This window comes from Jaculus jaculus, chromosome 1 (genome assembly GCF_020740685.1).
Source record: "Jaculus jaculus isolate mJacJac1 chromosome 1, mJacJac1.mat.Y.cur, whole genome shotgun sequence".
Lineage (NCBI taxonomy): Eukaryota > Metazoa > Chordata > Mammalia > Rodentia > Dipodidae > Jaculus > Jaculus jaculus.
In genome coordinates, this window is record NC_059102.1 from 196473304 (window position 1) to 196499127 (window position 25824).

A 25824-nucleotide genomic window follows, 5' to 3' on the forward strand; every position below is an offset into this window, starting at 1 on the left:
TTTGATGTTGGCAAGGTACCATTTTATCCATATGACTTTGTTGGCATCAAAATATGACATTTATCAGTGTTAAATCCATAAAATAATTGCCCAACATGGCATATGAAGCTTGAGACAGTTGGCAATTTCATCACATAAAGAGGATGAGAACCTCCCACCCCCCATTCTTGTGTAAGGAATAGGGTGTTCACTGGTCCCTGTCTGGCATATTTCCAATGGTGCAAAGGGTAGAAGAGGCAACAGACAGTTACTTCAGAGGACACTGGACACTGATCTGGAAGCACATTACAATATCATACCAGTGTCATGTACCACACCACTTTCTCCTAGAATGGCAGACCCAGCTGATGCAAATGCAGAGAGACTCCACTTGGACTGGACTAGGCACATGCTGTGATTTTGAATGCAAGATGTCCCAAAAACTTGTCACAATCATCCTTGTTTATCAGGTTGCTTGTTTCTTCAATTTTGCACTCAACTCTTACTTCTCAACTCTTTTCTCTTGGTACTGTTGGTTCCAAACATGACATAGACAGCAACTAAGGGTTGTTGATATCCAACATGTAGTTTTTTTCCCATAATATGGAAAATACTTTAAGTCTATAATTCCATTATTAGGATAAGTTGATACATTTGCTATGCTTTGATCCTTTGATGGACAATCTATCATTGGATTTCCTTCATGCTTTAATCTGATTATTCTGTTCATTTTCACAAGAATACAAGGTTGTCCTGTGGAGTAGCCAAAATCAGGATCATTCATACCACTACACTCTTGAAGCAAGAAAACAGGAAACTGACATGCAACATGAAGTGGACCCTTCTGTTCAAATAGTGCTCCATCAGGAAAGTTTGTGAGATTCCTCTGTCCTTCTAAAGAATATGGCTTCAGAAACTTCTTAAGGTCTTCAAAGTAACCTTTATAGGAATTTTGGTGTGACTCATTGAATGTATATTCCAATTCAATCAGTGGTTTTAGAAAAACCATGAGTCATGGACTGGAAACCTGGTTATGATATTTTGGAACCACATCATTCAGAGTCTGAAGCATAGCCCACATTTTGAATGTGAAGAGTGTAGGCAAGAACCCATAAAAAACTAGGTAGAAGACCAAGATCAAACCTCAGCTCTTGGGCGTGTGCTCCAGGAACTGTCCAGTAGCCCTGCATAGAGGAAGAGCTTCCAATAGGCCAAGGTCTGTTTGAAGGACTTCTCTTTTTTCCTCATGGTGGGAGTGCAGATGGTGAGGGGAGCAGAGGCCCCCGGGATGGAGGTGACAAGAAGCTTGGCAACACAATGCGGTGACTGCAGTGCAGCCGAGAGATGGAGAGTGGCATGGCCCATGACACCACCTCCTTAATAGACCACTGGAGCTGACCCCCCCAAATTTTTAAGGTTAGGCTTCATCCCACCCTCTCCAGGGCCCTTCTTTTCAGGTGCTCCCCCCATAGTCCTGTTGAGGATTAAATCTTTTGGTTTACCTTCAAAGATAAATGTTTCTATAGTACCAGCTCATTTTGGGTTTAGTATTGTTCAGTTCCCCCAAACTCCCCTTCCATCCCTATTGTCTGGGCCTTGAGTTGCCTGACAGGCATGCCTGAACTCAAGCTGATCCAGGTTAGGAAACACATAGGAGTGAGGATATGTGGCATTTGTTTTCCTGTGATTGTGTGTGTTGGCTATGATCTGTTGTAAGTCTGCCCATTTTCCTACAAATCTTATTGTATCATTTTTTCTCACTGCAGAGTGCCATTCCATTGTGTAAAGGTGCTACAACTTCACCATTCATATAATGATGGGCAGCTGGGTTGATTTCAATTCTTAGCTATTATGAATTGAGCAGATATGAACATGGATGAGCAAGTATCTCTGTAGTGAAGCACGAAGTATTTAGTATAAATGTCCATCAGTTCTATATTCATCTTTTTCAGGAATATCCATATTGATTTCCATAGTGGTTGTACAAGTTTACATTCCTACCAACAGTGCATGAGTATTCCTCAGTACTCACATCCTCACCAACACGTTTTTCCTTGATTTTTTTAATGATTGTCATCCTTAATGGAGTAAGTGGAATCTCATAGTTTTAATTTGCATTTCCTTGGTGGTTAGGAATAGTGAATATTTTCCTAAGTGTGTGTTAGCCATTTGTATTTCTTCCTATGAGAACTCCCTATTCAGTTCTCTGCCCCAATTTTTTTTCAGTGGGTTGTTTGATTTTTTAAAAATTATTATTGTTTAGTTTTTTGAGTTCTTTGTAGATTCTAGATGTTGGGTCTCTGTCAGTAGTATCGCTGGCAAAAATTTTCTCCCATTCTGTGGGAAGAGAGGTAAAAACTGGCATTCAGTTTCTTTTCTTTTTATTCAGGCTGACATCCCAGCCCAGTGCATAGTATTGCCTACATTCAGACAGCATCTTTCCTTTCAATGTAAGCCTCTGTGAAAATAAGACCTCGTAGACTCATTCACCAGTGTGTGTTTCCAGCCAAGTTGACATTGAAGATTAACTCTTTCAAGATTCTTTTCTATTGGTTACATGTTCTTGTTAATTAAAAAAACTTCCTTGATAAAAATTCTCTGGGGAATTTTACAATATATGATGCAGGCTTAACAAATATTTATCCTATTCCATCTCTGTTTTGTTTATTCTGGTATCCAATATGCCCTTCTCAGTCAAAATATATGGGAAGTAACAGTTCATTGAGATGCCTTTATGGAATAGACTTGAGGACCCAGATTTTGGGTCAAGCAACTATAGCTACTTGATATTCGACAAAGGCCAGAACAATATAGGCTGGAAAAAAGATAGCATCTTCAACAAATGGTGCTGGACAAACTGGATACCCACATGCAGGAAACTAAAACTTGATCCACACATTTCACCATGCACTACACTCAAATCCAAATGGATCAAAGACCTCAACATAAGACCAGAAACTCGAATACTACTGGAAGAAAATTTAGGAAGTTCTTTCCATGATATAGGAATGGAAAAAGACTTCCTGAACAAAACCCCAGTGGCTCAAGTTCTTAAACAGTCACTCAACCAATGGGATCATATGAAGCTGAAGAGTTTCTTTACAGAAGATGATATTTTGTATAAATTTGATTTGAGTGATGAGACTTGGGAAAGCAATGATAGAGAAGTGTGCTTTGTAGATATTCGTGTAACAATTTAGTTCAGCTCTAGAAACTTCTCCTAGGACCATTTGTACACTTCCTTGTAAACTCAACTTTAGTAAGAAACATACTAAGTGTCTTTATCAGGAACTTTTTCCCATTGCTACTTGATCATTGGACTGTCAGACATGATTCCTTGTACTTTACCAGTCCCCACGTGATTTAGGTCACCTTGGTCTGTTTCCAGAAAAAATCCTGCTAGGTCAATTTAATGAGCATCTTCCCTATCCATGACATTTATTCTTAGTGAATTTTCATCTGTTGACTTTCCACTGCTCCTTGGCTCTAAGTTCCATTGTCCTTGCTGTGTGGGTAATTGTGTTCAATCATTATCAGTGCTCAACCTTATTTCAGTGTTCTCTGTACTTATCACTGTGGTCCTTTAACATGGCTTTACAATATCATTGATCTTTAAAAAAATATTTTTATTTATTTGTTTATTTGAGATAGAAAGAGAGAGAGAAAAGACAGATAGACATAATAAGCACACTAGGGCCTCTACCACTGCAAATGAACTCCAGACACATGTACCACCTTGTGCATCTGGTTTATGTGGGTAATGGGAAATTGAACCTGGGTCCTTAGGCTCTGTAGCAAGTACCTTAACTGCTAAGCCATCTCTCCAACCCTCACCAACATTTTTTAAAACAATATGAAAACCATCTGTGAAAAAGGATGATGTAGCCAAGAATTGTTTGTACACCATTAAGATTAATGCCTGAATAATTTGTTTTTTTTCTAGATACTAATCACATCTTGCATTAAAGAGAAATAAACTAATGTGATAGATAATGGCTATATCCAAAGAAGGAATGTTAAATAATAACCTATTTAGCTTAATATGGTCTTTTGCCAAAAATTCTTCTCTAATTACATTCTTCAATTGCTTAAGAATTCAAAAATTTGCTTATAAGGGAGTGTAGACAAACATTTTATAATTACTGTGATGCTCCAAAGAAACATCCTTCTAAATCATCTGTCAGAAAATGCAATTTGGTTCTGTATAATTGACATATTTATATTTGTATTAAACATTAGTCTTCAATTTCATTAACATTGGTCATCAAATTCATAAGCACTTCCATCAGCCCTGTAACTCTTGTATGGGAAGTATTTATTGTGCATCCCTATTATAAAGGCTGGCAACTATACATTAGAAACATGAGAAGAAGTCACAAGTAATTTGACTCTATATTAATTTCCCCATATATGAAGCAAGAATCATAATGCTATTGTTATTAAGAGTTGTTTGAAGATAAAATATAAACTTATTAAAATGGTGACTAGTATTATAAAGCAATATATAACTGCTAATATTTTGGTAACATAAAATTATATTTAATATGTACAAGCCTTTCAAAATATTGAATAAATATCAATTTTTCATATGAAGTTTTTATAACTCTTCCATCATTATTGGCTTATTACAACAAAAATAAATTTCTTTTAGAAATTTTTATTTCCTGATTATATGACTTAAATCATGTAAAACCCCTTTCTGTAACATACTGGTTTCTAATGTTAGTGTTGGTAGTTAGCTAACTGAAAATGGTGTTATTCTGAGGATATTAAGATTATATATTTATTTCAGTTGAACTCATTCAAATTATCAGTCATCTGGAATTTGGTTACATGTGTTTGTATGGGTGTGTGCATGTGTAAATAGGATTGACTTTTCTAAGTATGGCTATGCATTATATATATACTCTGGAATGTAAACATACTATGTACTTGGTAAGTAAGTCATCTTACCATAAAAGAAATGTGAGAAGGGACAGAGAGTTGATGGTAGTGGCTAAAAGCACTTGCTTATAGTTTTCACCCTGGGTTCAATTCCATACTTTGCACAGAAAGCAGACACACACACACAAAAAGAATCTGGCATTCATTTGTAGAGGTACCATAAAATTCTACTTCCTAAAAGACAGACCAAATGACTGAACCTTCACTAGTCCCTTACAGGAAACACCTGAACCACAAGACACTGGAGAGGGTAGGATCAAGACTGACCTAAATCTCCTACATCTTCCTTCCCTCCCTCTCCCCCTCTCCCCTCTATCTCTCTCCTCTCTAACTCTTGTATATTAGTTATCTTTTTCCTCAATTTCTTAGTGGACACTGACCTGTAACCCCCACTTCCAGCTTGGGCCTACAATCCACAATGAGCTTTTGATCAGAGAAACCTACAAGGTTTCCCAAAACAATGACAGACTTCTGTCAGAGTAATTGATGACCCACCAAAGGCCAGTGGTAAGACCCTATTGCTGAAGACTCCATACGCAGCTGACACGTAAAATGGAATGACATGGCTGGAAGCCAGGAGAGAGTCAGTCCCCAGACAGTCAGCGTGTCTAGTGCCAGAAGGCGCTACATAGGCGACTGGGGGAAGTGACCAAGATCTGTCCAAGCAACACATTGTTTAACCTAAGTAGCAACAATTAACCAGATGTGATACCCACACAAGTGCAATAGTGGTACACAGCCATGGTGAGGAATCAATTGCTCTTGATTTGGCTAACGGATCCACTCAGTGGTACTAGACCCTTAGCTGGAGCTGGGAAACAAGTCAGAACCATACCCAAACACAAGCCCACTCTACAATATCAAGCTACCATCAATCACGGGGTATAAGAGGGCCTACACCTATCAAACTGTCTATCAAAAAAGTAAGTGTTATCTCAATTTTCTGGGTGCTAACTTACTCTCCGTTGGAGAATCTGCTTCTCTTTTCCAGATAGATGCAGATCCTAAGAAGAGAGCTGCCCCAACATACCTCAGAAGGGGCCCAACTGAAACTAAGGACAACTGGCGAAATAAGCAAGGGTGATGTTTTCCTGTGAACTGGATACCAGCACAAAGGGGAAGGAGATCAATGCAGAGAAAAATCAACTCCTACCAAATCAGAGAGCCAGAGCCTCAGAGGCCCCCAACACCTCAGCACTGAAGCAGACCAAAAATGAACCCAACATGGCTCAGGGAAATCTTGTGGAAGAGGGGGCGGAAAGAATGTCAGAGTTACATGTTGGGTCATGATTTTCAGAGACATTTATCATACTAATAACTGGGGGCTAACTCCACAATGCACGACCCATTTTCAATAATAAGGAGGGTCTAATGGGAGGGGGTAGATCACAGATGAGCCTAAATAATGGTACCAAACTGCCTGTATTTACTGAAAAGAAAACTAATAAATTAAATTAAAAAAAAAATGTGCCACCTAGAAGGAATTTTTTTAAACAATGTAGAAAGTAAGTTTCAACATTGTCTTCTTCGGCATGTTAGGTATGTCAGTAAAATTGCGACAGTCACAGGAATTCAGCATATCGTAGCATTCCATGGGTCACTGGCCATCTTCATTGCCTTGATAATAAATGAACTCAATTGAAAAAAAAAAAAAAGAAGTCCTGACAGCTATACATGTACATGTGAATATATATATATATATATATATATATATATATATATATATATATATGTTTCTTTTTATTAATTTATTTTTTTAGTTAGTTTTGTACTCAGTGAATACAGTCAAGTTGGTACCACTGCTGGGTTCATCCATGTCCTACCTCCTCCCCCGGCCCCTCCTTGTTGAGGTATATGGGTTATGCATTATGGAGTTAGCCCATAGTTATGGGTAGGAGAAATGTCTCTGTGTATCATGACCCAATGTGTAGCTCTGACATTCTTTTTGCCCCCTCTTCTGCAAAATTTCCCTGAGTCATGTTGGGTTTATTTTTGGTCTGCTTCAGTGATGAGGTGTTGGGGGCCTCTAGGTCTCTGGATATCTGATTTGGTAGGAGTTGATTGTTTTCTGTTTCAATGTGGCTATCATCCACAATGAGCTTTTGATCACAGAGACCTACAAGGTTTACTAAAAGAAAGACAGATTTCTGCCAGAGTACTTGATGACCCACCAAAGGTTAGTGGTAAGACCCTACTGCTAGCCAGGCGCACGCCTTTAATCCCAGCACTCGGGAGGCAGAGGTAGGAGGATTGCCATGAAGACCCTACTGCTGAAGACACGTAAAATGGAATGACATGGCTGGAAACTGGAAGAGAGTCATTCCCCAGACAGTCAGTGTGTCTAGTGCCAGAAGGTGCTACATGGGCAACTGGGGGAATATGACCAATATCTGTGTAAACAACCCATGGTCTAACATACTTGTCAGCATATAATCTGTTGTGATGCTCACACAAGTGCAATGGTGGTGCACAGCCATGGTGGGAAACCAACTGCTCTTGATTTGGAGATGATATATATATATTTAGTTTTTCAAGGTTGGGTTTCACTTTAGCCCAAGCTGACCTGGAATTCACTATTGATTCTCAGGGTGGTCTCAAACCCTTGGCGATCCTCCTACTTCTGCTTCCCAAGTGCTGGGATTAAAGACATGTGACACCACACCCAGCTCAAAAAAAATATATTTTAAAGTACAAGGAAACAAACGTTTGGGAAGATAGATACATTGCATAGCACTGTTAAATAGAAGACACAATTTCCTAAGTGATATCTTGAATCCTTTGTAGCTTTATTATTGTGTACATAATATAATAGTATATATTGTACATATGTACATATATCAGAAACATTTACAGTAGTTGAAGACTCCCTTTCTTTTGTTTTCTAATATATTGGCTCACTTGAGATATGACTTGAAAGAAGATAGGCACATTGTCCTTTTTCTTATAATGGAAGTGATACATGTGAATTCATGGTGGCATGATAAAAGCAGATCGTGGTTGCGAAAGTATTTTCCAGCACAAGAGGCAGGGTATGGTAGGACCACTGATATGGGATGATAGACCATGCATTCCTCAGTAAAAAGTGTGAACTCCATTTTGAAGATGAGTAAGGACGATAAAGGATTTTACCTAGCAGAGTGATATCAGATTTAAGGTTGAGATTTTCACGATTAAATCTTTGTACAACTATATATGGTATGGCATATACTATGTTTGCAATAAATTCATGATTATTTCCTTTTATCTCCCAATTTTCTGTCATGAAAAACAATTGCAAAAGTACTTAAGTTTAGGAGTTAATCCTTGCAGATGTTTGATACAAGAGAACTAAAACAGGAAACAACAGATTTTTGGTCACTTGATGTCTCATTTGGACTGGGAATGTGTAAATGGAAAACATGCAGTGACTCCATTACTAAACAAAATCTCATCTGAAGTAGAAGCAAATATTGTACATCCACTGTTGCCTGTGTTATACTTTTTTTGATAGAGGACTTTGATGAAGATAGTTGTGGACAGCTGTTTTTATTGCACATTTATTCTTGTTTCACAGTGTCAGAGAACAGTATAGGAATTTAGACTCCAGTATTGTGGCTTGAAAATAATCTATAGGCTCAGCAAATTTTGCAGAAGAGGTGGCAGAAAGAATGTCAGAGCCACATGTTGGGTCATGATATGCAGAGACATTTATCTTACCCATAACTGTGTGCTAACTCCACAATGCACAACCCACATACCTCAACAAGGAAGGGCCAATGGGGAGGGGGGTAGGTAATGGATGAGCCTAATAATGGTACCAAACTGACTGTATTTGCTGAATACAAAACTAATTAGTAAAAAAAAATAATAATAAAAAATAAGATAAACATAACTCTACCCATTCAAAAAAATATAATCTACAACTGATTATCTGAAACAGGAATTCATAAACTAGTATAGTTCACTTTTGACTTCAGACTTAAGAGAAGACATTTCCTAGCTATTTCATGAATGAAGTTATGTATTAGAGGAGGGTTATTAAAAAAATATTGTCATAAGTACAGACATTGAAAAATCAAGCTAAGTGCTGGGAAGATTGCTCATTATTTATAGGCACTTGCTTGCAAAGCCTGCTGGCCCTATATTGATCCCCTAGGACCATGTAAAGTCAGATGTCATGTAAAGTCATGCATGTTTCTGGAGTTCATTTGCTGGGGCAAGAGCCTCTGCAATACCTACACTCTGTTTCTCTTATAAATAAATAAATGAATATGTGAAAATAAAAGAAAGGAATGATTGAGATCAAAGACATCTCACTGCCTGCCTGCTTGCTGCCACAGTACTAGAAAACACTGTGCTGGATATTGGAGGTGAAAAGTCATTGGCAGTCTGAAGAAGAACTGGATCCTGCCAGGTACATGATATTCCCATCAGCTAAGATGTGAGCAAGGATATAATAGTCACACATAAATTATGGGAGTAATTAACTGCCCTGTGATTGGCTATACATCCTGCTCGGTAGGAGGGATTTCATTCCCGGTACTGAGACCTGAGTCAAAAGCCCATGCCATGGAAGGTTACGTTCATCTAAAAGCTTTCTACATGTAATGTTTATGTTTAAGCCCTTTGGTTAATGCTGTGATCAGTTTTGGTTAGACAAGCTTCTTTGCATAGAGGGTGGTGAATACCTGTGATACCTAAGGTTCATCATGAAGATAAGATGAAAGTGGCCAGAGCTTATCAGTGGGCAAATCATCTCTGTCACACCTACCAGCCATCTGGGAACATTGCCTAGGAAGAGGCAGAAAGCATGAGTGCTGCTCTTATAGTTAATTAATAAAGCCTTGATGTGGCAATAGCAGTAGAAATTGAGGAGATTCCAAACACATCAAAGCTGAAAATAAGAGGCTATATGGAGAGCTCAAAGGTCAAGGAGACATCTCTATCATACCCTCTAAGGATCAGAGAACATTGAGGAAGAGGGTGAGGAAAGAATGTAAGAGCTACTGGGGAGGAAGGAGTATTTTGGGGCACTGTGCACATGTACTGGCTGGTGCATTCATGACCCCTTAGTGATTGCCAATACCCCTCAAAGACCTGCACTATTCTGAGCCCCTTTGCTTTTGACACTAAAGATTGTGGAGGACAAAAGGAATGAGACAATAAAACAGAAAGGGCCACTAGGAAAGGAAGGTCCTAGGTGGAGTCATGTTGGGGGAAAGGAGACAAAAGAGGACAATGGGAAAAAAGTTATTTCTGAAAAGATGAGTCCCTATTTGGAAATGACTTGAAAATGTGAAGTATGAATGAAAACATCTTAGTTAAGATCTCAAGGCTGAAAGTGATTATCATTTTCTAAGTAAAATTAATAAGAGACACTTACTGAAGTATATATGAATGGAATCTTTAATCTCAAGAAGGGGAACAAAGCTGATTTAAAATAGTTTACTAAATATTAAGTAAAATTAGTCAAAGATCAAAATACTTTTCAGAGTTAATCACATATGTTTTTCTATGTGTAACAAGCCTTATGCCAAGTATTTATTTACTTAGTTGTTTATCCAGGGTTATGTTCTGTAGTCCAGTCTGGCTTTGAGCTCCAGATTCTCCTGTTTCAGCCTCTCAAGTGCTGGTTTACAGGTTGTGTGCTACCCTATCTGATTTATAAGATATGTATTCATTAATTCCTGGTATAATTCATGACAAAGATAACCCTATATCAAAATTACATGAAAACAGTATAGCACCAAAATATTTTTTGGTGAAAACAATTGAATATCTGAGGTACATTGATAAACCCATGGTAACTGAGTTTCTGTGAATGTATACATTATAAACTGAGGATTTAAATGACAACAATATTTACCATATGTGCTTAATTTTAATGAAATTGGGCAATGAAAAGATGACTATGTGGCATGTGGGAAGATTTTGTTTACTGAAATAGTAAGCGTGAAGCTGTGTTGACTTTTAGGAGACTTTTGGACATTTTGATACTGTTTTTTGAAATGTAAAATTATGGCTGAAGTTTTTTATGAAAAAGGAATTTTAAATCACCAAAACAATCCAATACTATCTAAACTAGTGTAGCCACTTGAGCATTAAAAAAAGCGAATTTTATTGCAAAAGAACAAGTCAGGGCTAGAGAGATGGCTTAGAAGTTAAGGTGCTTGCCTGTAAAGCCAAAGACCCCAGTTTTAATTCCCCAGGACCTATGTAAACCAGATGCACAAAGAGGTACATGTGTATAGAGCACATTTGCAGTGGCTAAAGGCCCTGGAATGTCCATTCTCTTTCTCTTTCTCTCTCTCTTAAAATAAATAAAAAATTAAATATTTTAGAAAAGAACCAATCAGCTATTAAACTATGATAGAAGAGCATAGTACAAATACATTTAAGACACTTATTCCAATAGATAAGCAGATAAGAAAAGATTTCAAAAGAAGAAAGATCATGCATATCTCTAAAGGTGTTTATTACAGGCATGAAAAAAAATATCTTTAGTATGTACATTCTTTTACCCTTATGTATGGTCTTTAACCCCTAATACTGTTTTTCCTTTTTATTGACAAATTCCATATTTACAGAAAGTCAACCATAATTCCCTCTCCTCCCCCACTATCCATTTTACAGATCTACACTCCATCATATCCCCTCTCTCTTTCCATTAGTCTCTCTTATTTTGATGTTATCATCTTTTCTACCTATTATGAGGGTCTTGTGAAGATAGTCCCAGGCACTGCAAGGTCATGGATCAAGGCCAATTTCTGTCTGGTCAATTGCATTGTAAGCAGTCCTTCCCTTCCTTAGGCTCTTACATTCTTTGTGCCACCTATTCTATAATGGACCCTGAACCGCCTAACACTTTCTCTTCTTCTAATTCTTTTGAAATATTTCATACTAATTCTTTTCTATCTCTTGGACAAGTCTCTTTTAAGGGAGACTTTTGATGGGTTTTACCTTGTCTGAAATTAGACAAAGGCGCTTGTCCATAGGAAAGGGGGTGGGAAAAATTATTAAAGTTATGATGAAAGCTAATTTTTGCAGTATTTCATCACAGTCCCATTCTTTCTTTCTTTTGTTCACACCAGCAAATTAATTTAGCTTTAATTCTCAACTCCCAAAGTTATGCCTCACTGATGGTTGCGGTTATACACTATTATTATCTGATAGTGAAAATGCAGTAAAATACCTTAATTATTCCATTATTTCAATATGTCTTGGGTATAATATGGTTATTATTTGTCACAATGTCAGTTATAATACAGTCATTCACATATTAATGTCCTTGTATTAGAGAATTAAGAATTTTGGGGGATCACTCATAGTCATCATTATGCTTTAGAAAATTCCTAAATAGCCAGTCTTGATGATGCATACCTTTAATGCCAGCATTTGGGAGGCACAGCCAGGTAGATCACTGTGAGTTTGAGGCCGCCCTGAGACCACATATTGTATTCCCAGTTAGCCAGGGCTGGAGAAAGAAAGAAATTTCCTAAATAAATTTAGGTATAATTAGTTTTAAGACATCATAGCCTTAGAAACCTTTTCTGTGTTTGTAAGCCAACTATCTTTCAATAATGTTTTTGTAAATAATTCTTTATCATGCTTTTAATCTTAAAACAACTCTATAAATTATGCTGGAGGAGTTTTTAAATAAAAAGAAATACTTGAAAATAATGTGTGATCTAATATTGTACATCCAATTCTGTTCAGAGTTTAGCATTAATTTCTAATGATTCTCCTGTCTAGAATCTAACTTGTGGATTTATTAAAATATTCTAAACTTGCTACCCCTCAGGGTATATGAGAATGAGTTCTTGAATTCCTGGTAGCAAATTGCAGATCAGCATTTTTAATGCTGCCTAAGATCCTTTGTGTGTGTGTGTGTGTTTAAAAATTACCAACATAGACCAAGTTTATGTTAATTGTATGAAGTAGTAACAGAAATAATCAGTAACATTTATGCAACTTAAGTAATTAACCTAGTTCTGAGGTAGCAGAGTTAGCAGTCAGCATCTTAAAAGTAGGTAAAATATATAATAAAGCATTAATTTCTACAATAGTTTTCTTTCTTTTGTAGGTATAGTTGGATATATGTTTGTAGATCTTGTGGTTGTAGGGTTATAGTTTAAATCAAATAATCTGAATTTAAACTAAATATATTTCCTTACACATGTTAAAAGTCTACTGTGAATACCTTATCTTTTCTTCAAAGTTTTCAGACAGATCTTAACAGGCATAGAAATGTCACTGAAATGACAGTATACAACTAGCAGAAATTCCTTTGTGGAAAATTGCACACAAAAAAACAGAACAAAAATACTCATGCTTTTAAAACTTCATAAGAAATCAACATTTATTGAGTTCAAAGTTCTATGTTTTATTGACTAAACACTAAGGATGTCCTTTCCTTGAAATTCTATAGTATTCCCTGAATACTATAGAAAAGCAAACAAATTTTAGAAATGTGTTACTCTATTTTTCCTCTGATGCTAGGTAGTATTTTCTGTCTAAGTCATATTTTTCTCCATATAATCATGTTATATGTTTAATGAAAGATGAATAAAACATTTTCACAGTCAAAAACTAAGATGTATGAAGGAACACAGTTCTAATCTAACATTACCACATTATTAATGAAAACCTATGAGTAATTAAAAGTGATAGACTTAAATTTACTGTTGGTTATGGAATGGATTAGAGTCTCTATCCGCTCTTATTCAAACTTTACTCCTTTTCCTCTCTTGCTGTGACATCATTAAGCCAAATCTTTTATGATCTACCCACCACTGACAAACATGACTCATTTATTTCTTTCATTATCAATACAAGTCTAGTAGCCTTTTTCATAGAAACATCTTTTCAAGTTTCAAAGTCATTGTAAGCCATATTAACAGATTAAAAAAAAAAAACTGTGGTAAAAGAAAACTATGTAACATTAAAATTTACCACCTCTGGACTTTTCAGGTATGTGGCTCAGTAGTGTTAAAAAACACTTGCTATGTTGTAAAACAGATTTTCTAATTTATTTCATCTTGTGAAACTCCCATGTTATGTCTTTTAAACAATTTACCTTTTCACCTGCTTTATACCTCCCAGTGATCCCTATTCTACTTTCCATTTCTATGAATTTGATTGCATTAAATATTCATGTAAGTGAAATCATACCATGTTTGTCTCTTTGAGACTGGCATATTTTATTCAGCAAGAGCTTTGTTTTGCTCTGTGAGATGGGAAGCTAACAGGTGACCTTGAACATGACAGGACCTGATGCATGATTTTCAAAGATCATTCTGATGTTCTGAAGGAGAGCCTATTTTGTGAGGAGATGGTGGCAGCTTGGCATTTTTTTTACTGGCAGTGGTAAGAGTAAGTTACTATATTTTAAATATAGATTAAAGCTAAGACTTTTAAATGAATTATATATGGAAGGAGGATTCCTAATCTTTCAGTTGGAGCAAGGCACATGAATGTGGGTGCTGTTTGCTGAGTTGAGCATGCTGGTTTACAATTTTGAGATTTTATAGTGCAAGGATCAACACATACTTAAAACACGAGTTTTATCAAAAATAAATGGAGATCCCAACCCTTGAAAAAAAACAAACAAAGAAACAAAACACCAAAAGCAAGCTTGGTTGCCTACCAGAACTACACAATGAGACAGTATTGCTGAAGACACCACATACACTGAGAAATCAAACTGGAATAGAACTTGAAACCTCCTTCTTATGGCAAAGTACTACATAGGCTGCTGGGAGAGAATAATCATGAACACTTTTTTTTTTTTTTTTTTTTGGTTCTTCAAGGTAGGGTCTCATTCTAGCCTAGACTGACTTGGAATTCATTCTGTATTCTCAGGGTGGCCTTGAACTCACAGTGATCCTCCTACCTCTGTCTCTTGAGTGCTGGGATTAAATGCAGGTGCCACCATACCTGGCTTCATCAACACTTTTATTAAGCCTGTATTACCCTGTAACTTACACAACCAGTGAATCAGGAAAGATGTGCCCACTAGTGAAACAGTAGCATGATTGTTATGGGTATAACCAACTGCTATCCGGTTAGATTTAGTGCTCTACAAGAGGGAATTCATGCCAGGTACTGAAAACTTAGTCAAAAGCCAGTCGTTGGGAAGGTCATAGGTCCTATAAAGAAGCTTGTAGTGTTGGTTGGCTAATTGGATATTTTGTACTTATCAGAGTGACCTCTAAATATGTATGTTAATATCCATCCATTAGTGCCATTCTTACTTTCAGATAAAGAATAGTGTTGTTGTAAGTGGTAGTAACTACTGGAGAGACTCAAAATTCATCACAGTACTGAGAAGTAGTGTTACTTAAATGTTCAGCAATAAAGCACCAAACAAGACATGATTATCATGCCCATCAAGGCTCAGGGTCCATTGTGCAGGAGGTGATAGAAGGTATGTAAAAACCAGAGAATGGGGAGGCATGCTTTAAAATGCTCTTTTTGGACAGAAATTGACCATCACATTCATGACCTCACAATGTTTGTTGCTGCCTGCACAATTTTATGTCAACTTGTAGTCATTGATGGTGGAGAAAGGCAAAAAAAAAAAAAAAAAAAAAGACATTAAATTAGAAGTACTAGCTAGAAAATAGAAGGGGTTATGTGAATGAGGCATGTGGGAGGGAGACAAAAGAAAATAATGGGAGGGGATAATGATAAAATTAAATCATGAACATGTACGAAAATTGTCAATTAAAATACTAAAAAGTGAAAAGAATGATGATATTTTGTCACCCCCTTTGTTATAGAACTTACATTAGAAGCTTTTAATTCTCTTTGAACACATTAAACTTTCAAAATCAAAGCCAGTGGTTAACTTTAGGACCCAGTGATGCATTTCTCAAAGACCTGAAAAACATGTCATGGAAATAAAATTTTCAAAGAAGATGCACCCATATCTCGGTTTTTGTGACAGCACAGGAACCTAACTTTGGTGAGTATTTCTAAGTTGTCAAACTATGTCTGGCTATAAAGTTATGATGCTATATTTTTCTTCAGATAAAGCTAATTAGGGCACACAGATATTCAGCCCAAATACCAAGAATCTGCTGTGAACTATGTTTTACAAATGATTGTGCCAAGTCTTATTTGAGAAGAAGCTATTATTTATGTTGAAAACACATATGCAATGGGTTGCATCTGCTTGGCTGTATAAAACAATAAGATTGTTTTCTACCTTTGCAGTCTCTTATTGAACACTAGTGATTAATCCTAGATTAATGCTATTCAGTATTGTTTTCTTCCCTTTTCCTATTCTTAATTTTTTTTTTTTTTGGCTTGGCAAGACGTTTTGTTGTTAAGTATATGTCTCCAAAAATAGTAGAATAAATATGTAAAAGTTATGATTAAATCTTAGTTTTATAGTTGAAACTAAAATCTAAGAACAGCATCTGGTCTACCAAGGCTCACATAGCCGTCTTGTGGCATTGCCCTGGTTGGAAGGTGTAGCATCTGTTTTCAGCACATTGCACTTTCCTCTTCATCAATGCTATTATCCATGTTCAAAAGCTAAACTGTTTTTGATTGTTCCCCATGTGACTCGCTAATAAATCCAAGGCAATAGCTCTTTGCAATGCATGCATGAGAGCAAATCAGCATGGTTTACCTTTCAAAGTTATTGACATTTCCAAAGTCAGAGCTGCTCATTTTATTGTGTACAAACCTATTTAGCAAACACATGAAAATCCAATCATTTCTGCACTTTGCTGAAGTAAAGTTAGGATGGATTGAGGGAGTGTGAGAGAAGGATAGAAATACTATAAATATAAACAAATTTAGTAATATTTTATTTGTTCAGTAAGATATGACATAAAACATATGTCATTAAAACATGTATATATTAATTTTTTGAAAGAAGTTCAAAGGAGTAATTCATAACTGCAGAATTTAGGAGTAACAAAAATAGATGATAATGCCTGCTTTACTACAATAGTTTAGACTGTGCTGGGGCAACATATTTAGAATAAAAACAAGATGGAAACAAAAACAAAACAAAATGAAAGAATAAATTCCTATTAAATATCAAAGGTATGAGACTTCTTGTCAGGGCTTAGGGAATTTAAAGTTAGATTAGAAGGTGTAGTTGGTGCTATTTCAATCTCTTTTGATGTTATTAAAGTAAAAATCATACAAAGGGAAAAAGGAGTTAGTGATTTCAAAAGAGTAGACTGGGATCAAGTGATGACCATCCTTTAAATTGTGAGCTTGACCCAAGACTAAACTATTTGGATATTTTGAGGTAGAGGAGCAGATAGGAAAAGGGGAAATGATAACCTTATGTCAATGATTGAACCTAGGTGTTTTGTATAATTTAGTATTGCAGTATTTGTTTTCAAAAGTAATATTACATGTCAAAGAAATGATGTTTATTTCCCATGGGTGTGATTATTGTTAGATAAAACAGAAAAAGAGAATAAAGGACTCTAGTTTTATTCTACATTTAAAGTTATGCAAATGAAAACATATTAGTTTTAAGTTCCTCCTCCTTTTTAATTATGGTTTTGTCTTATATAGATTTATATGCCTTTAAAATAAGTTATTTTAAACTCATAAGATTTGTTCATAGCTCAAATTTTTATAAGAATTCTCTAAACATATATTGATAACATATATAAAGAATTAAAAGGAATCAGTAATATTTTATTGAAACTAATTTCTTTGAATATTTATTATTTCAGTGAGTTTGAGGAAAATATTACTCTATTTGTGACTATATTTAAAAGATATAAAAGGGCTAAGTAGCTTTAAAATTATTGTCATTCACAAATGTGTATTCATGTTGATAGTAGATAACATACATCAATACTAATTTTATAATAGCTATAGTATAAAAATACTTGCTTTGTCATATAAATGAATTTAAAGTAATTCTATATTCTATAACCATGTTTAACAATTGTAAACTTGCAGAAGATAAGAAAATGATTTACATAAATGCATAATATGGTGCATACTATTGTGTATGCTAATTATTGAAGGAATAAATAAAATATTTAGAAAGTAGAGAACACATGTAAAAAAATAACACTTCATATTTGTAAAGATAGTTACTTAGTTTACCCCAACATTATGCATATTGGCTGATAATATTTTTCTATATGTAAATTGTGATCAAAGTCTAAGTAGCTTAAAATTTGCTTGCTTTTACAATGTAGAAATTATCTCATGCCATTTAAAATTTTCAAATGTATTTTGCTATCTTGCAAGAGTCTGATGTGTTTCCACTTCTTCCTATCATCAAACTTATATTAAACACATTTTTTTGACATTTTAATGTCCAAATATGTGATATACTTTGGAAATACATCACAATTAATATAATTAAATGAGATTAGAGAGGCATTTTTAAGTTTCTAGGAAAAGATTGAACATTTTCCAGATGTTAAAACCAATTTATTCTGACTTTACTCAAAAACTACTGAATAGTGTTTAAAAAATATATTGTATGTGTTAAAATGTGCTTTTCTTCAATTTGTACAATTACAGAAATTCAACACTCTAATGTAATCTTTAATTAATTTTTCCATCCAACAATTTTTTTTTAGAACTTATCATGTTTTCTTTAAAGTTTTTACATTTAAGACTAAATGTGTTTATTTGGGTATGTTGTGTTTGTGAATACAGCACTAACATTGTCATATATCCTATTTTAAACATTAAAAAAAAATTTGTTCATTTTTATTTATTTATTTGAGAGTGACAGAGAGAAAGAAAGAGGCAGATAGAGAGAATGGGCCCTTAAGGCCTCCAGCCACTGCAAACGAACTCCAGACGCATGCAACCCCTTATGCATCTGGCTAATGTGAGTCCTGGGGAATCGAGCCTCCAACTGGGGTCCTTAGGCTTCACAGGAAAGCGCTTAACTGCTAAGCCATCTCTCCAGCCCTTTAAGCATTTTAATTTAAACTTATCTCTTTTCAAATTATGAAACTTTAATTACTGTTCATTCTTACCTATTAACATTTTCTTTTCAAATTGCTTTTGTTGCTTAAATTTTTTTTTCTCACCAAGAAATAACTTAAATATTAATTTATTGTTAATAACTTATTTTAAAATTTGCTTTGTGTACCTGAGACTTTTCAACATGATAATAATCTAGTGCAAAGCCAGATTTTATGGGTAAGTATCTAGAATCCAGTTGACTATGATGAAATATGATCTACAATTTATAAATATTGATTTTATGACAAAATATCTATCACATATTTGTGTTGTTGTTATTATTATTATTCAGAATTATGGTATTATCTTATTCTAGACAGCCCTTTGAAATTATTTTATATCTTACATCTGATCTATTTAAATGTCTAGATAAGCATGCCTATCTTAATTACTGTTGCTTTTCTTAATTTTCTGAGGCATTATTGAATATTTATTGAAGTGAAGTTTATAGTTAAAGAAAATCATATATAAAGATTATGTAATTACAATTAAAATAAGCTGTCTTAAGAAAAGATTTACAATAATTAACTCCTTCATCTATACACATGGTAAACATATTCATCCATCTATAGTGTTTGTTATCTCCCTGTAAAATTTTTGGGTTTATCTAAAAATGCAAAACTTTCAGGATCATTCCTTGACATTATTAGGTTGCAGGAGGCTAGAAAATAAACTACCCTTGTTTCGAGGCAGGGCCCCACAAGTACAAACAAGCCTGACCAGCCTATTGGTGGTGGTAAGATTCATGGTAGCCTAATAGTAGTGTTCCCAGATGAGGAAGAGGGTTGGTTCATAGAAAATAACTGGAGTATAGATAGCTGAATAATTCAAGTTCATGCCTCCCATTCATGTCTCTCTACCAACATTGCTGTTTTTACCAAACAATTGATAGAATTGATGAGATATTTTTCACTATATTGGTCCTTGTTAATGTTTCTTCTTTAGTACCCTCTTATTTGCTTGTGCCCAAGACTAAATTGGTACTTTTTGTTTTTGAGCTGATGGAGGTAGACATTCAACCTTCAAAAAACAAACAAAAAAAAAAATTGTCACATGGATAGTATATTGTTAATAGATCAATGTCTTACAAATTTGAAAAATAAATCTAGAATAGTAAATAAACAAACAAACAAATAGGAAAAAAGGAGTCTGAATGAAGGCACTATGTATGGGTGTGAATAAACCCTCTCAAAAGCCATAGGAAGGTTGAATGAAGATCTTTGTGTCAGGAATGGGTTATTTCCTTCTGAGTTGTTGGCCAAGGAGGATCCTGATGCCCCACAAACCCACAAAAACTACTTGATTGGTATTAATATGCCAGAACTCTGGTAAGCCCCTATTGCTGAAGACAATGTACACTTTATTGGACTATCTTGGTTTGAACTGAAAGCCCCTTTCCTGATGGCTAACTTCTGCAGTGCTGAAGGGGACTGTAGTCTTCTAGGGGAGAATTTTCAGTGACAGTTCTGCTTGGTAATGGACTATATGTACTGCACTAAAAGATAAAATATATGTGTTGGTGTAATGGTGGAATGATTAATATGGTACAAACAACTGCTTTTAAATTGGATTTAAGGCCTACTCTACAAGATAAGAATTCATGTTTGATACTGTACACCAGACCTAAGACATGAAACTGGAGAGCTTATATCCCCACTTGGAGAAGGTACTGATGTTGTTTTGTTAAACAGATGTATGTGATGTGCCTGTCAAATGACTTTGTTTATGACTGTAAAATACTGCTGCTGTCAACCTCCATCATTGAAAGAAAGTTCTTTTTTAGAGTAGGGTGGTAGTTACCATGTAAACTCAGCCTAGTCAGTTATTGAAAAGCTACTATTGCTGTGGCATAGTGTTCTGATGCTCAGGTACAGATGGAAGAAAAAAAATCTATATATATTTATATCTCCTTCCAAGGAATAAGGCATAAGGAACATTATGCAAGAAGAGACGGGGAAAATGTAAGATCTAGAGGAAAGATTGAATTGATATTCTTTTTCCAAATTGAAATATTCCCTTCTGCAAAGAGGGGAAAGGCTAGTAAGATTCAGGAAGTTAGTCTAAGAAAGCTTCCATGGTCTTTTTCATGATATCTTTTATTCACGCATGTCGTTGTAAGTAAGCCCATATCTAAGTTTTTATATATCATCCTAGTAACTCATTAATTCAATAAGCTAGATTGGAGTAGAATCACTTCTTTGATCTGTGATTGCACCTTTACCAAGGAAAAGTCTTATGACTGATGACAAATAAAGATACGTATTTTTTTCTCTTAGTTTTTCAAATGCTAATTTGAAGCATGCTTTCTCCATTTATAATATAAAGTGTTTTAATATTAATTACTTCTTATTTGAAGAATATGTGGGTATCTTAAAAATAAAGCACTTTTTGGAAGAGCAAAGGCTTGAGTTAAAACCATTTTTGGTAAATGGAATCTGTAAAAGAGGTCAAATGTGCCTTGAGGCATAAGGATACTAATTTTGTTTTATTGGATTTTACTATAGATATTAATACACTTTGCTAGAGATTTATGTGATCAATTTATCAGATGGTCTGAACTAATTCCTAGTATATTTTATCAGAATATGTGACATTTTCTAATTTTGAATTCTCATATTTCCACAAATGGGAAATATCCCACATAGAGACATATTTGTCATTAAAATAATTTTTGAGCATATAAATATAAATAATAAGTAATATCAAAGGTTTTGGATTTCTCTTACTGTTTCTACTTCCCTCCTACAAGTACACCCAGAGTCATTTACTTACTCTGCTGAATGTCTCTAGCTTTATTGGATTCTTAATGAAATGACAAATGGATTACATTTTTGGTTGCATGACTCCCATTACCCTCTTGTACTTTGGATAATATTTGCCTGTGACAAGTAGTTATTTTTCATTAACACATTCAATTGTGAGTAATAAAAGATGTTAATAATAGTGAATGTGAAATTAATTAATAATCTGAAGGTATAGCAGGACATGACTGCTTTCCATCTCAAACAAAAAGAGAACAATTCCATCAGTAGTTTTAAATTTGCATATGAATGAACCATGTATATGGAGTTATTAATAAAAATCATTTATAAGTATATTGAAAAGTGTCCTCAAATTCTCTGTTTATAAGTTATTTCAGAATATATTGGTCACTAGGGCAATCATCAGAAGTAAGAATTCTTTAGGAAACTCATGGTATGACAGAAGATATTAATGTTGAAACATTTACTGTTATTTAACAGGTTTGATGGTTTGGTTGAATGTATGTTTTTTTTTTTATATATACTTAGGAACTAAAATGACATTCCTATTGGAATGTGTTGCTGGTTCATGTGTTTCAAATATAACAATATTACACAATATCAATTTATTAGCATACAATTAGGTTTTTGTTAACATAATTGTGTAGCTGCCTTTCTGCCTCCTTTCTTTTTATCTTCCCTGCTTACTTATTCCTTATTAGTTCTCTCATTTTTGTTCTATATTTCTTCCTAGTCTACCCCTCCCTCCTATTTTCATATCTCCACTTCATCCCCTCTTCCTAATAAAATCTATCACTTTTCAGAACTATTTTTATGGTTCACTCCTCTATGTGGCTAAGGAATAGAAATGCAGGGGCTGGAGGAATGGCTTAGCAGTTAACACATTTGCCCACAATGGCAAGGGACCCAGGTTTGATTCCCCAGGACCAACATTAGCCAGATACACAAGGGGGTGCACGTGTCTGGAGTTAGTTTGCAGTGGCTGGAGGCCCTGGTGCACCCATTCTCTCTCTCTCTCTCTCTCTCTCTCTCTCTCTCTCTCTCTCTCTCTCTCTCCCCCCTCTTTCTCTGTCCAATAAATAAATAAAAGCAAAATATTTTTAAAAAGAAATAGAAATGCAATTGAAGTTGTTGAATAAAATTCTTCCATATAACTTGTGATGGTTAAGTTTGTGTCAACTTTATCTGTTTAGGAATCCACAGACATTCCTCATAAGTGTGTCTTTGAGGTTGCTTCCAGGAAGGATTTACTAAAGGAGGAACTCTTTCCCCAACGTGAGCCCTTCCCCCAGGGTGGGCTGCCCCTCTCAAAGGGGAGGCTTTATCAAAAGAAGCTCTGGGAAGAAAGGTATTTTCCTCCCTTCCCACCTGGACGCTACCAGGTTCCTTGACTCTCAGGCCTGTAATCTGCTATTGTTGGATTGTCCTAAACTAATCCAATAAATTCCCTTTTAATACAATTCCTTCTATCTGTTCTGTTCCTCTAGAGAACCTTAACTAATACAAATGTGGTAGTTTGAATCAATGGCCCCCAATATATTCAATGTTTTATTAGTTTGTAGTTTGCATCTGCAGTCACCTGGCTGGAGGTAGTGTCACTGGGCAGATCTTACAGTGTGGTGATGGATTTGAGATTTCAATTTAAAGGTATACAAATGTGCCTAGCTGGAGTCCCTGAAGTGTGGCTTTTGGCTTTTAGGCTTGTACTTTACTCTCTCTGTTTAGACTTGTGAAGGCAGGCCAGCTTCTTCTGCCATTATGGAACTTCCCCTGGATCTGTAAGCTGCAATAAATCCCTTCTATAACTGTACCTGGTCAGAAGTTCATTTCAGCAAACCTGAAGCTGTCTGCTACATAACCAATATGCCCATTCAAGAATTCCCTCACAATTTTAACACACATAAATACAAAAACTTGTGTTCTCTCATTCCATATTATAGATTTAAAAAAATTACTTATTTATTTGAGAGAGAGAGAGAAAGAGAGGGAGATAATGGGCTATGTCAGAGCCTCTAGCCACTGCAAATAATGTCCAGACACATGTGCCACCATGTGCATCTGGCTTTACATGGGTACTGGGGAGTCAAATCTATGTTTGTTGACTTCACAGTCAATCATTTAACTGCTAAGCCATCTCTTCACCGATATGTTGTACATTTTTTTATTGGTTAATTTATATTTTTGCAGATGTATGTTACAGTTATTGTCAAATATTTGTTGATTATCATGAAGTTTGCAGGTAAGGTCAGAATAGGCTCTTTCTTGAAGACCTTACAGAGGCTTTCATTTTTAACTATGAGAGACACACTGCTTTTGGAAGGAAAAGAAGTGAAATTATCAAAATTTATATTTAGGAAGCATCAAATTGGCTACTAAATTAGGAGATGGGTAAAAGTAAGGAGATCAATTTGGATTCCTCTCACATAATCCAGACCAGAGGTGATACTGCTTAGCTTAGACTAAGATTAAGATAGTGCAAATGCCTTGGAGTGATCAGACATGGGATGTGGAATGGTATAGGACCAACTGTTTTTACTGACAAATAGAACATATGGCTTTCAGAAAATGAGGGAACCCTGCAATGGTGTTGCTATAAAATAAGATCAGGAAGGATGTGGGTCCAATATACTTGGAGAAATATGATTATCATACAGGAACAATTAAAAACTGGGCCAGTCACATTTTAAGTTATGATTATCATCAAGTAATTGTATATGTGAATTTTTAGTTCCAAGAGAAGTTCTACTTGGACAGTAAGTTTGTAATAATAATCTGAATTAAATCACATATAGAGAAGAGAGGGTTCATCACCAAAATTGAAGTTACTTCTCTATTAATGGTAAAAGAAAGGTAGACTCAGTGAAAGAGTAAAGAAGTGACCAAGAAGAACTTGGAGAATGTGAAGTAAAGGGGATTCAGTGAAAAGGATAATTTTATGTAACCATTGCAAAAGAATGCCACTTTTGCATCTGGTTTTATGTGCATGGCTGGGGAATTGAGCTCTGTCTTGCAGACTTTGTAAGCAAGCACTGTGACCAAACAGCCATCTCCCTAGACCAATAATTGCATATTCATAGTCTTGAATTACAACTTACATTTCATTTACCTTGAGAGTTCTTTTCTGTTTATTGACAATTTTGACACATGTATATAATTTATCTTTACCATAACCCATTTCCATTACCTTTTCGTGATTCTCACTCTCTTTCTAGGCTGACCCTTTTACTTCACAGCTAGTTATTCTCATATATTTAAATTTCCTTTTCTTCTTGTTTGTGTATGTGACCCACTGAGTTGAGTTAGGGTTGTCTGCATGTGTGGGGGATTGTGTACTAGAGCATATAGGTTCAACCAGTGGCTATACCATTGCAGAAAATAATCTTGTACTTCCACAGTCACCATTAACTACCTATAAGTCCTCATGGGGGAATGAGGACCTCATACCCTGCTCTATAATCCATAATTGATTATTGATGGGTCCAATATTGTGCAGGTCTTGTGCATGTCATGACAGTCTCTGTAAGGTCATGAATTCACAGACCATTTCATTTCTGGGTGGTGTTCATTGCAGATCTCCTTGCTCCTTTGATTCTTCTGCATTGTTCCCTTAATTTTGGAGGCAAATATATAAATGTCTCTAAATGTGCTGAACACTCAAAGGTCACTTATTCTCAGCATTTTGAAATGTCAATCATATTCCTGACAATGTTGAAGTATTTTTTCCAGATATTGCCTCCTTTTTTCTTTAAAATAAGCCATGATTTAAGAGTCCTTTGCTATCCTCACTCTAGAGTAATGAAAACTGATGTTTATTATGTCTATACCTTGCTTTTCAGACTCAGCTAAGATGCAATGACAGAATATGTCTCCTGACATACTTCACTTAGTTCTCCTGCTTTGCCCAAGATATTACTTTTTTCACTCCAGAAACCCTTTCTGTTTCTTCCAGTAATGCCCTCCGCTCCAGAACTCATCCTCATCTTATTGGGATTCAACTGCCAAAGTGTCTCCCCTGTACTAATGGCAGCAAGATTTTTTTTTATGGCCATTATCTGCTTGTACCTTCAATTTATTAGTTCATACTTTGAAATGTACCCAGTTATTAACCTGTAATGTATAATTACAAGCAAGAAGAGAACACAAATTTAAAAAAAAAAGATTAGTCACTTCAATGGAGGTGATTCTG

The 25824-nt window shown here is 35.3% G+C and overlaps 1 pseudogene; it reads right to left on the reverse strand.

Moving 5' to 3' along the window:
- Nucleotides 1–380: 380 nt before the first annotated feature.
- LOC101608498 lies at nt 381–1227 on the reverse strand (annotated as a pseudogene).
- Between the last annotated feature and the right edge of the window lie 24597 nt (nt 1228–25824).